Source organism: Sinohyriopsis cumingii, chromosome 1, assembly GCF_028554795.1.
Source record: "Sinohyriopsis cumingii isolate HCF-2022 chromosome 1, ASM2855479v2, whole genome shotgun sequence".
Taxonomy (NCBI): domain Eukaryota; kingdom Metazoa; phylum Mollusca; class Bivalvia; order Unionida; family Unionidae; genus Sinohyriopsis; species Sinohyriopsis cumingii.
The window spans coordinates 16,065,666-16,076,575 of record NC_142961.1 but is presented as its reverse complement, the minus strand read 5'-3'; the positions used below and the strand labels follow the sequence as shown (position 1 = coordinate 16,076,575).

General features: G+C 37.3%; 4 non-coding genes across 4 annotated transcripts; all 4 read right to left on the bottom strand.

Annotated features, from left to right (window-relative positions):
- On the bottom strand, positions 1-72 carry Trnaa-cgc (transfer RNA alanine (anticodon CGC)). Its single transcript has one exon. It is a non-coding gene; the product is annotated as a tRNA-Ala (tRNA).
- A 2,996-nt stretch (positions 73-3,068) lies between these two features.
- Trnaa-cgc (transfer RNA alanine (anticodon CGC)) lies at positions 3,069-3,140 on the bottom strand. Its single transcript has one exon. It is a non-coding gene; the product is annotated as a tRNA-Ala (tRNA).
- A 4,392-nt stretch (positions 3,141-7,532) lies between these two features.
- Trnaa-cgc (transfer RNA alanine (anticodon CGC)) lies at positions 7,533-7,604 on the bottom strand. The gene has a single exon. It is a non-coding gene; the product is annotated as a tRNA-Ala (tRNA).
- Positions 7,605-10,600: 2,996 nt separating this feature from the next.
- Positions 10,601-10,672, bottom strand: Trnaa-cgc (transfer RNA alanine (anticodon CGC)). Its single transcript has one exon. It is a non-coding gene; the product is annotated as a tRNA-Ala (tRNA).
- Positions 10,673-10,910: the final 238 nt, after the last annotated feature.

The following is a 10,910-nucleotide window of genomic DNA, read 5'->3' as shown; positions in this document are numbered from 1 at the left end:
TGGAGATACCGGGAGTCGAACCCGGGGCCTTTCACTTGCGATGCGAACGCTCTACCACTGAGCTATATCCCCAACTGAAAGCATAGATATATTTTATATCTGATATACCTTTGTGATTAAATACCGATTATGTTTGAATTCGTCTTTTGATAAATGCGAGGGAAAGATCATACGTTTGTATCCTTTTCATTATTTCTCATTGATGGTATATCCGTAAATGAATGCCTATATACTCCTCCTTTCGATGTATTGAATATGTATTTTATGATTTATTTATGAGAAAGGACATAATTGCGGGTAAGACTAGACAAAGAATAGCCTCAATTTAATAATGAATTTAAAAAATAGGTTGTTCCATTGAAACAATTAAAGATGACGGTTAGGTTTATAAAAAAATATTGAATGGTTTAATTGTTTTCAAAGGTCCCCTCTTGGGACTTGAGCCGCGTTATCAATTATATGAAATATGCACGCAACCAACTGATTTATTAAATTTTATATTTCACGCTTATAAGAAAGTTTGAATTTGAAAAAGTCCGGTACACTGTTTAAGACCAGTATAGCATCCTCTCCGTCATGTATCAGGCCCGAATGACATGCACATGTAGAAGATCGAATCCTCAGTTTGCTGGAGATCCACTCGGCCTTACCTCCCTCGGCAAATGTGAAAGAAATACACAACGAAGAAAACAAACACCGAAGAAAAAACACACACACAAACCAACGGTACAACATACTGCCAAGGAATATAGCAGGCACCTTACGATCTTTTTCTTAAATGGATGTGGATTAAATAACAGATCTATTAGAATATTCACTCAAAGAAATGTAAAAGTAGCTTATAATTCTTCTTTTCCAGTGAATCAATAGTTCAGTTTTCATGTCCACAGTAAAGTCTCAGTTTGTCAAGTAATACATACGTGAATAAATTGGAAATTGTTATCTCTTTCTTTCATATGAGATTTTTTAAATATACATTTCTAAAACTGATTTTACAAATGTAAATAGATAAAGAGACACGATAAACTTCTTACAGATTCACTGAACCTATATTTAATCTTCAGGTATTAATTAGGTTTATTTCAAGAGTCGGGGTTATCTGCAGTGAATACTGATAAAAGAGTCACATAACGGGAAGATCTCGATGTATACTGAAGGCAGAGATTAAGAACGCGAATATTTCCGATGGATACTGGTGAAAGGGACTCATAAAGGACTTGAACAACAAATCTCAAAATCCTTTTACTATTGTATATCTAAATAATCAATCTATTTACTCCTGTTACCTATAGTCACAACCTCATTTCCGGATAAAATAGCTGCAATCGACCTTGACCTTAAAATATCTCTTAGGCTTACTACACTTCTGTTTTGGTGTGCCCACTCAGTTTGTTGGTGCTATAGGCCCTATTATCCAGCTGTAACATCGCTGAGATGGACTTTCCAACAAGGGATTAAATTCAGCTTCAATCGAGGGTTTGTTTGTGATGGTAGAAACAACGCAAGTGAAAATGAAGACATCCGCAATTTCGTAGTTGTTGAAACTGTATTAAGAGAATATGGCTGACAAACATCTTGACAAATTAAAAGTGTCTTTTTCATACCGATGGTAAATCTGGAGTTCTGGTAGGCTTGTGAGAATAGGTCAGCCAAGTTATGGACTCCAATATTCGTTTGGCGTCTACTTTGTAATAAAAAAAAAACTTAGTAGGCACAGATGTTCTTGTTTCGGAATTATGTTGATTGTGGTCTCTAATACGTCATTGAACTCGTCCTTTTCTTCGGAGAAAGAGTGGAGTATTGGGGCGTACACACTCAGACGGTTTGTGAGAGGATCGATCAACTAGTGTATCTTTGACTGAGAAATCTATGCCGTATTTTCTTGTTTCTTGTAGGTGTTTCATTGCCAGAAGAAGGTGTGGTCTTTCTCTCTAATGCATCCAGTCGATCGGAATCGTGCTTCTCGGAGAGTTGCAATGTCAACATTAAGTATTGTAAGCTCAAAGCTGATCACAACAGTTTGCGTGAAACATTGATATATTGGAGGTCTTCGGAAAGGCCAGTTGTCATAGTTCTGACATTCCAGCATGATGTTATCAGAGAAGTTGTTTTTTTGTTTTTTGTTTTTTTTTTTTGTCCCAGTTTTACCTCGTGCAATAGTGTCTGTCCATTTGTCGCGCGTAGGCTTTTCTAAGTTCCAGGCAGTGACTGAAGGAAGATGGTTGCGGCGGGATAACACCTTATGTTCGCGAGTTCCCCAATTGCCTGCGCATTAAACAGCCTACATGTGATGCATTTCATTAAAGGACCAAAGGAAACCAAACTCTTTCTAGCAAAATATTTTACAAGCACCTATAGCAGCACGATTTATAGCAGAAGTAACGGATGAAGTATTAAAACGTTATTTCACAGTCGGGTTGGGTGAGGTCAGTTGGGGTGGGTATAGAGGGTCTGAAATTATTGCAAATTTATATTAGATAGTATGTGGAAAGTAAGATCGACTCAAGAGCAAGTAGTATTCAAGTGTTTTCTTTCCCTCCCCTCCGCCTTTCTGGAAGTAACCCACATCCGCACAATCAAACGATCTTCCTTTCCCATTCTTCCCCGTTGCATAGCTGTACGTTGAATCAGATTGATCTCCCGAATATAGTGTAGCAATATAATTATATACAATTTGTCATTATATATAGGTAGTTGAATTGTCCCCGGACAACACACAGAATTTATATGATGGAAATAAACTTCCATCTCTATCTTTCTCCGTGTAGCCCATCTCCAGCTGTCAGGTAAGATGAAAGTTTGCATGGAACTCCTATTTGAAAGATAGTAGTCAACATTGTTCCCGTGTCGTGATATGTAGTGTAGTGAAAGTATTGTAGAGACTTCAAGTAATTTATCAATTAGATCCCGCATGTGGCAACTACATAGCGCCTAAGTTTCTATTTGCCATGAGTACAGAGTACAATTTCAATAGAATCTTTAACGTAAAAACCAATTTCTAACAAGATAAAATGGAGAACATGTGTATTACAATACAACCAGTGAACGGCATTGGAAAACCAAAACTATGGAGATACCGGGAGTCGAACCCGGGGCCTTTCACTTGCGATGCGAACGCTCTACCACTGAGCTATATCCCCAACTGAATGCCTGGGGATATTTTATACCTGCTATACGTTTGTGGTTAAATACCGATTATCATTGAATTCGTCTTTTGATAAATGCGAGGGAAAGATCATACTTTTGTATGCTTTGGATCATTTGTCATTGAGGGTATATCCGTAAATTAATGACTATATACTCCTCTTTTCTATGTATTGAAGATGTATTTTATGATTTATTTATGAGAAAGGACACAATTGCGGGTAAGACTAGACAATGAATAGCCTCAATTTAATAATGAATTTAAAAAATAGGTTGTTCCATTGAAACAATTAAAGATGACGATTAGGTACATAAAAAATTGAATGGTTGAATTGTTTTCAAAGGTCCCCTCTTGGGACTTGAGCCGCGTAATCAATTATATGAAATATGCACGTAACCAACCGATTTACTGAATTTTATATTTCACGTTTATAAGAAAGTTTGAATTTGAAAAAGTCCGGTACACTGTTTAGGACCAGTATAGCATCCTCTCTGTCATGTATCAGGCCCGAATGACATGCACATGTAGAAGATCGAATCCTCAATTTGCTGGAGATCCACTCGGCCTTACCTCCCTCAGCAAATGTGAAAGAAATACACAACGAAGGAAACAAACACTGAAAATAAACACACACACACAAACCAACGGAACAACTATGCTGCCAAGGAATGTAGCAGGCAGTTTACGATCTTTTTCTTAAATGTAAGTGGATTAAATAACAGATCTATTCAAATATTCACTCAAAGAAATGTAAAAGTAGCTTATAATTCTTCTTTTCCGATGAATCAATAGTTCAGTTCTCATGTCCACAGTAAAGTCTCAATTTGTCACGTAATACATATGTGAATAACTTGGAAATTGTTGTCTCTTTCTTTCATATGAGATTTTTTTAAAATATACATTTCTAAAAGTGATTTTACAAATGTAAATAGAAAAATAGACTCGATAAACTTCTTAAAGATTCACTGAACCTATATTTATTCTTGAGGTATTAATTAGGTTTATTTCAAGAGTCGGTGTTATCTGCAGTGCATACTGATAAAAGAGACTCATAACGGGAAGATCTCGATGTATATTGGAGAAAGAGATTCGTAAAGAGAATATTTCCGATGGATACTGATGAAAGAGACTCATAAAGGACTTGAACACCAAGTATCAAAAGCCTTTTGTTATTCTATATCTAAATAATCAATCTATTTACTCCTCTTACCTATAGTCACAACCTCATTTCCGGATAAAAATAGCTGCAATCGACCTTGACATTAAAAAGTCTCCTAGGTTTACTACACTTCTGTTTTGGTGTGCTCACTCAGTTTGTTGGTGCTCTAGGCCCTTTGCAATAAAAAAAAACAAACTTAGTAGGCACATATGTTTTTGTTTCAGAATTATGTTAATTGTGGTCTCTAATGCGTCATTCATCTCGTCCTTTTCTTCGGAGAACGAGTGGAGTGTTGGGGCTTACACACTCAGACGGTTGACGGGGCCCTCGAAAGTTATTAGGAGGAGTACCAAGGTTCTCTCTGAACTGTCTGTGAGAGGATCGAACATTTAGTGTATCTTTGACTGAGAAATCTATGCCGTATTTTCTTGTTTCTTGCAGGTGTTTCTTTGTCAGAAGAAGGTGTGGTCTTTCTCTCTAATGCATCCAGTCGATTGGAATCGTGCTTCTCGGAGAGTTGCAATGTCAACATTCAGTATTGTCAGCTCGAAGCTGATCAAAGCAGTTTGCGTGAAACATTGATATATTGGAGGTCTTCGGAAAGGCCAGTTGTCATAGTTCTGACATTCCAGCATGATGTTATTAGGGCAGGTTTCTTTTTTTTTTCCTCCTAGTTTTACCTGGTGCAATAGTGGCTGTCGATTTGTCGAGCGTAGGCTTTTCTAAGCTCCAGGCAGTGACTGAAGGAAGATGGTTGAGGCGGGATAACAACTTATGTTCGCGAGTTCCCCAATTGCCTCCGCATTAAACAGCCTACATGTGTTGCATTTCATTAAAGGACCAAAGCAAACTAACCTCTTTTTAGCAAAATATTTTAGAAACGCCTATAGCTGAAACGGTTTATAGTAAAAGTAACGGATGAAGTATTCCAACCTTATTTTACAGTCGAGTTCGGTGAGGTCAGTTGGGGTGGGTATAGAGGGTCTGAAATCGTTGCCAATTTATATTAGATCTTATGTGGAGAGGAAAATCGACTGAACAGCAAGTATTATTCAAATGTTCTCTTTCCCTCCCTTCCGCCTTTCTGGAAGAAACTAACATCCACATAATCAAACGATCCTCCTTTCCCGTTGTTCCCCATTGCATAGCTGTACGTTGAATCATCTTGTTGTTGTTGTTGAGTTTAATTATAGTGGTGTGCGCACAATTGTGCATGTGCCACTTTTTTTCTGACACACCGCAGTCTGTTAGTTTTTCCTGGGAAAGGGAATGGTGCCACCTACCCTAGGCTTTTATGGGTTCATGGAACCCTGATAGTTTGGCCTCAATCTGTGGGTCCATAGAGGTCCCTTACAGTTGAATGGTTGGCTGTCATTAGTGGGAAGGAGAGCTCGGGAATGGTCCTGGTTGCTTTTCACATCGCTGGTTTCTTGTTGCATTTGCCTAGTTTTTTTTTCTTTTTCAAAATGTTCTAAAAAGGGGTGTGTGCTCTATGCTGTTTATAGAGGTTGTTAGTACAAATCATGTATGAAGAGAGATTTTCAAGGTTATTATGGTATTACTAGTCGAGGTGTTTAGTGTGTGCTTCCTACTTTATGTTATTTATAAGTTTTTAGATATTGCCTCTTTAAGTTATTTATTTATTAATGTTTTTAGAGATTGAATGTTATTTATACTTTATTTAGCTAGAGACCGGAGTCCTAGCCGATTACACGGTTCGTTAAGGACATTTAGGACCGCAGTCCTTGCTGATTACTCGGTTCGTTAAGGACATCTAGGACATCCGATTTTGCGGTTTCCTTAGTTTTTTATATGTGCTTCGTAAGTGAATTATTTATTAATATTTTTATAACATTGAATGATATGTGATGGGTTTTTATGTGAGGGCTTCTAAATTTATTTAGCTAGTTACTGGGTCTTTTGGTTTTGTGGGGATAGTAATTATATTATATTCCTAAGTCCTGCTGAATCTATGAATTTATTTATATTTTTATATGCTGATTGTTTATTTTTATTAGAGTCCGTAAGTAACTCTGGATATGTGTTTGGTGATCCAATCTCTTTTTGGTTTTTGATAAATATTTTCGTAGCGGGTTGATATTTTGGGCATATACTGAATACGTGGTGTAGATCTTCGGTGGTGTGGCAGTTACAGCAGTTAATGGCTGCTGGTTTGGGTCCTATAAACCTTCCAAAACTGGTTTCTAGTTTAGTTTTTCCAGTCATTAATTTGTTTATGGTTTTCTGTTCTAAATAGATACCCTTAGGTAGCTGTATGTTCCTATCTACGGTTTAGTGGGTTTCATGGTGCTTTTTACCTTTTGTGGAGGAGTTCCAAAAATCTTGCCATTTTTGGTTTGTATATGTTTGTGAGAAGCTTAGTGCTTCTGTAGAGCTATAGTTAAGTTGATTGAGTTTTGATCTCCTAGTTTGGTTTGTGCAACTTTGTCTGCTGTTTCGATGCCAGAGATTCCAATGTGCGACGGTATCCACATGAGCTCGACTAATTAATGTGCTGTGGCGATATCGTCGATTAATTGGCATGCTCTGTCGAAGGATTGTTCCCTAGAGTGTGTATTGCGATTTTGGATCGATTTGATTACGCTTAGGGAATCGCTTCTAATGACTGCTTTAGGTATTTGGTTGTCTTTAATCCATTGTAGTGATTCAAGTATAGCCCAGAATTCAGTAGTGTAAATGGACCAACAGTCAGGTAATCTGGATCTCGTTTGTATATTGAATTCAGAGAAGACTATTGCTGCTGATGTTCTTGGTGAATCGGCTTGATCTCCCCAAATTAGTGAAGCAATATAATTCTATGCAGCTTGTCATTATATATAGGTGGTTGAATTGTGCCCGCACAACACACAGAATTTATATGATGGAAATAAACTTCCATCTCTATCTTTCTCCGTGTAGCCCATCTCCAGCTGTCAGGTAAGATGAAAGCGTGCATGGAACTCCTATTTGAAAGATAGTAGTCAACATTGTTCCCGTGTCGTGATATATAGTGTAGTGAAAGTATTGTAGAGTCTTCAAGTAATTTATCAGTTAGATCCCGCATGTGGCAACTACATAGCGCCTAAGTTTCTATTTGCCATGAGTACAGAGTACAATTTCAATAGATTCTTTAACGTAAAAACAATTTCTAAGAAGAAAAAAATAATTAAAATGTACAACATGTATATTACAATACAACCAGTGAACGGCATTGGAAAACCAAAACTATGGAGATACCGGGAGTCGAACCCGGGGCCTTTCACTTGCGATGCGAACGCTCTACCACTGAGCTATATCCCCAACTGAAGGCATAGGTATATTTTATATTTGATATACGTTTGTGATTAAATACCGATTATCATTGAAATCGTATTTTCAAAATGCGAGGGAAAGACCATACTTTTGTATCCTTTTCATTATTTCTCATTGATGGTATATCCGTAAATAAATGACTATATACTTCTCTTTTCAATGTTTTGAATATGTATTTTATGATTTATTTATGAGAAAGGACATAATTGCGGGTAAGACTAGACAATGAATAGCCACAATTTAGTAATGAATTCAAAAAATAGGCTGTTCCATTGAAACAACTAAAGATGACGGTTAGGTTTATAAAAAATTGAATGGTTTTATTGTTTTCAAAGGTCACCTCTTGGGACTTGAGCCGCGTTATCAATTATACGAAATATGCACGTAACCAACTGATTTATTAAATTTTATATTTCACGTTTATAAGAAAGTTTGAATTTGAAAAAGTCCGGTACACTGTTTAGGACCAGTATAGCATCCTCTCCGTCATGTATCAGGCCCGAATGACATGCACATGTAGAAGATCGAATCCTCAATTTGACGGAGATCCACTCAGCCTTACCTCCCTCGGTAAATGTGAAAGAAATACACAACGAAGAAAACAAACACTGAAGAAAGAAAACACACACACAAACCAACGGTACAACCTACTGCCAAGGAATGTAGCAGGCACCTTACGATCTTTCTCTTAAATGTATGTGGATTAAATAACAGATCTATTAGAATATTCACTCAAAGAAATGTAAAAGTAGCTTATAATTCTTCTTTTCCAATGAATCAATAGTTTAGTTTTCATGTCCACAGTGAAGTCTCAGTTTGTCACGTAATACATACGTGAATAAATTGGAAATTGTTATCTCTTTCTTTCATATGAGATTTTTTAAATATACATTTCTAAAAGTGATTTTACAAACGTAAATAGATAAAGAGACACGATAAACTTCTTAAAGATTCACTGAACCTATATTTAATCTTCAGGTATTAATTAGGTTTATTTCAAGAGTCGGTGTTATCTGCAGTGAATACTGAAAAAAGAGTCACATAACGGGAAGATCTCGATGTATACTGAAGGCAGAGATTAAGAACGCGAATATTTCCGATGGATACTGGTGAAAGGGACTCATAAAGGACTTGAACAACAAATCTCAAAATCCTTTTACTATTGTATATCTAAATAATCAATCTATTTACTCCTCTTACCTATAGTCACAACCTCATTTCCGGATAAAATAGCTGCAATCGACCTTGACCTTAAAATATCTCTTGGGCTTACTACACTTCTGTTTTGGTGTGCCCACTCAGTTTGTTGGTGCTATAGGCCCTATTATCCAGCTGTAACATCGCTGAGATGGACTTTCCAACACGGGATTAAATTCAGCTTCAATCGAGGGTTTGTTTGTGATGGTAGAAACAACGCAAGTGAAAATGAAGACATCCGCAATTTCGTAGTTGTTGAAACTGTATTAAGAGAATATGGCTGACAAACATCTTGACAAATTAAAAGTGTCTTTTTCATACCGATGGTAAATCTGGAGTTCTGGTAGGCTTGTGAGAATAGGTCAGCCAAGTTATGGACTCCAATATTCGTTTGGCGTCTACTTTGTAATAAAAAAAAAAACTTAGTAGGCACAGATGTTCTTGTTTCGGAATTATGTTGATTGTGGTCTCTAATACGTCATTGAACTCGTCCTTTTCTTCGGAGAAAGAGTGGAGTATTGGGGCGTACACACTCAGACGGTTTGTGAGAGGATCGATCAACTAGTGTATCTTTGACTGAGAAATCTATGCCGTATTTTCTTGTTTCTTGTAGGTGTTTCATTGCCAGAAGAAGGTGTGGTCTTTCTCTCTAATGCATCCAGTCGATTGGAATCGTGCTTCTCGGAGAGTTGCAATGTCAACATTAAGTATTGTCAGCTCAAAGCTGATCACAGCAGTTTGCGTGAAACATTGATATATTGGACGTCTTCGGAAAGGCCAGTTGTCATAGTTCTGACATTCCAGCATGATGTCATTAGAGAAGTTGTTTTTTTGTTTTTTGTTGTTTTTTTTTTGTCCCAGTTTTACCTCGTGCAATAGTGTCTGTCCATTTGTCGCGCGTAGGCTTTTCTAAGCTCCAGGCAGTGACTGAAGGAAGATGGTTGCGGCGGGATAACACCTTATGTTCGCGAGTTCCCCAATTGCCTGCGCATTAAACAGCCTACATGTGATGCATTTCATTAAAGGACCAAAGGAAACCAAACTCTTTCTAGCAAAATATTTTGCAAGCACCTATAGCAGCACGATTTATAGCAAAAGTAACGGATGAAGTATTAAAACGTTATTTCACAGTCGGGTTGGGTGAGGTCAGTTGGGGTGGGTATAGAGGGTCTGAAATTATTGCAAATTTATATTAGATAGTATGTGGAAAGTAAGATCGACTCAAGAGCAAGTAGTATTCAAGTGTTCTCTTTCCCTCCCCTCCGCCTTTCTGGAAGTAACCCACATCCGCACAATCAAACGATCTTCCTTTCCCATTCTTCCCCGTTGCATAGCTGTACGTTGAATCAGATTGATCTCCCGAATATAGTGTAGCAATATAATTATATACAATTTGTCATTATATATAGGTAGTTGAATTGTCCCCGCACAACACACAGAATTTATATGATGGAAATAAACTTCCATCTCTATCTTTCTCCGTGTAGCCCATCTCCAGCTGTCAGGTAAGATGAAAGTTTGCATGGAACTCCTATTTGAAAGATAGTAGTCAACATTGTTCCCGTGTCGTGATATGTAGTGTAGTGAAAGTATTGTAGAGACTTCAAGTAATTTATCAATTAGATCCCGCATGTGGCAACTACATAGCGCCTAAGTTTCTTTTTGCCATGAGTACAGAGTACAATTTCAATAGAATCTTTAACGTAAAAACCAATTTCTAACAAGATAAAATGGAGAACATGTGTATTACAATACAACCAGTGAACGGCATTGGAAAACCAAAACTATGGAGATACCGGGAGTCGAACCCGGGGCCTTTCACTTGCGATGCGAACGCTCTACCACTGAGCTATATCCCCAACTGAATGCCTGGGGATATTTTATACCTGCTATACGTTTGTGGTTAAATACCGATTATCATTGAATTCGTCTTTTGATAAATGCGAGGGAAAGATCATACTTTTGTATGCTTTTGATCATTTGTCATTGAGGGTATATCCGTAAATTAATGACTATATACTCCTCTTTTCTATGTATTGAAGATGTATTTTATGATTTATTTATGAGAAAGGACACAGTTGCGGGTAAGACTAGACA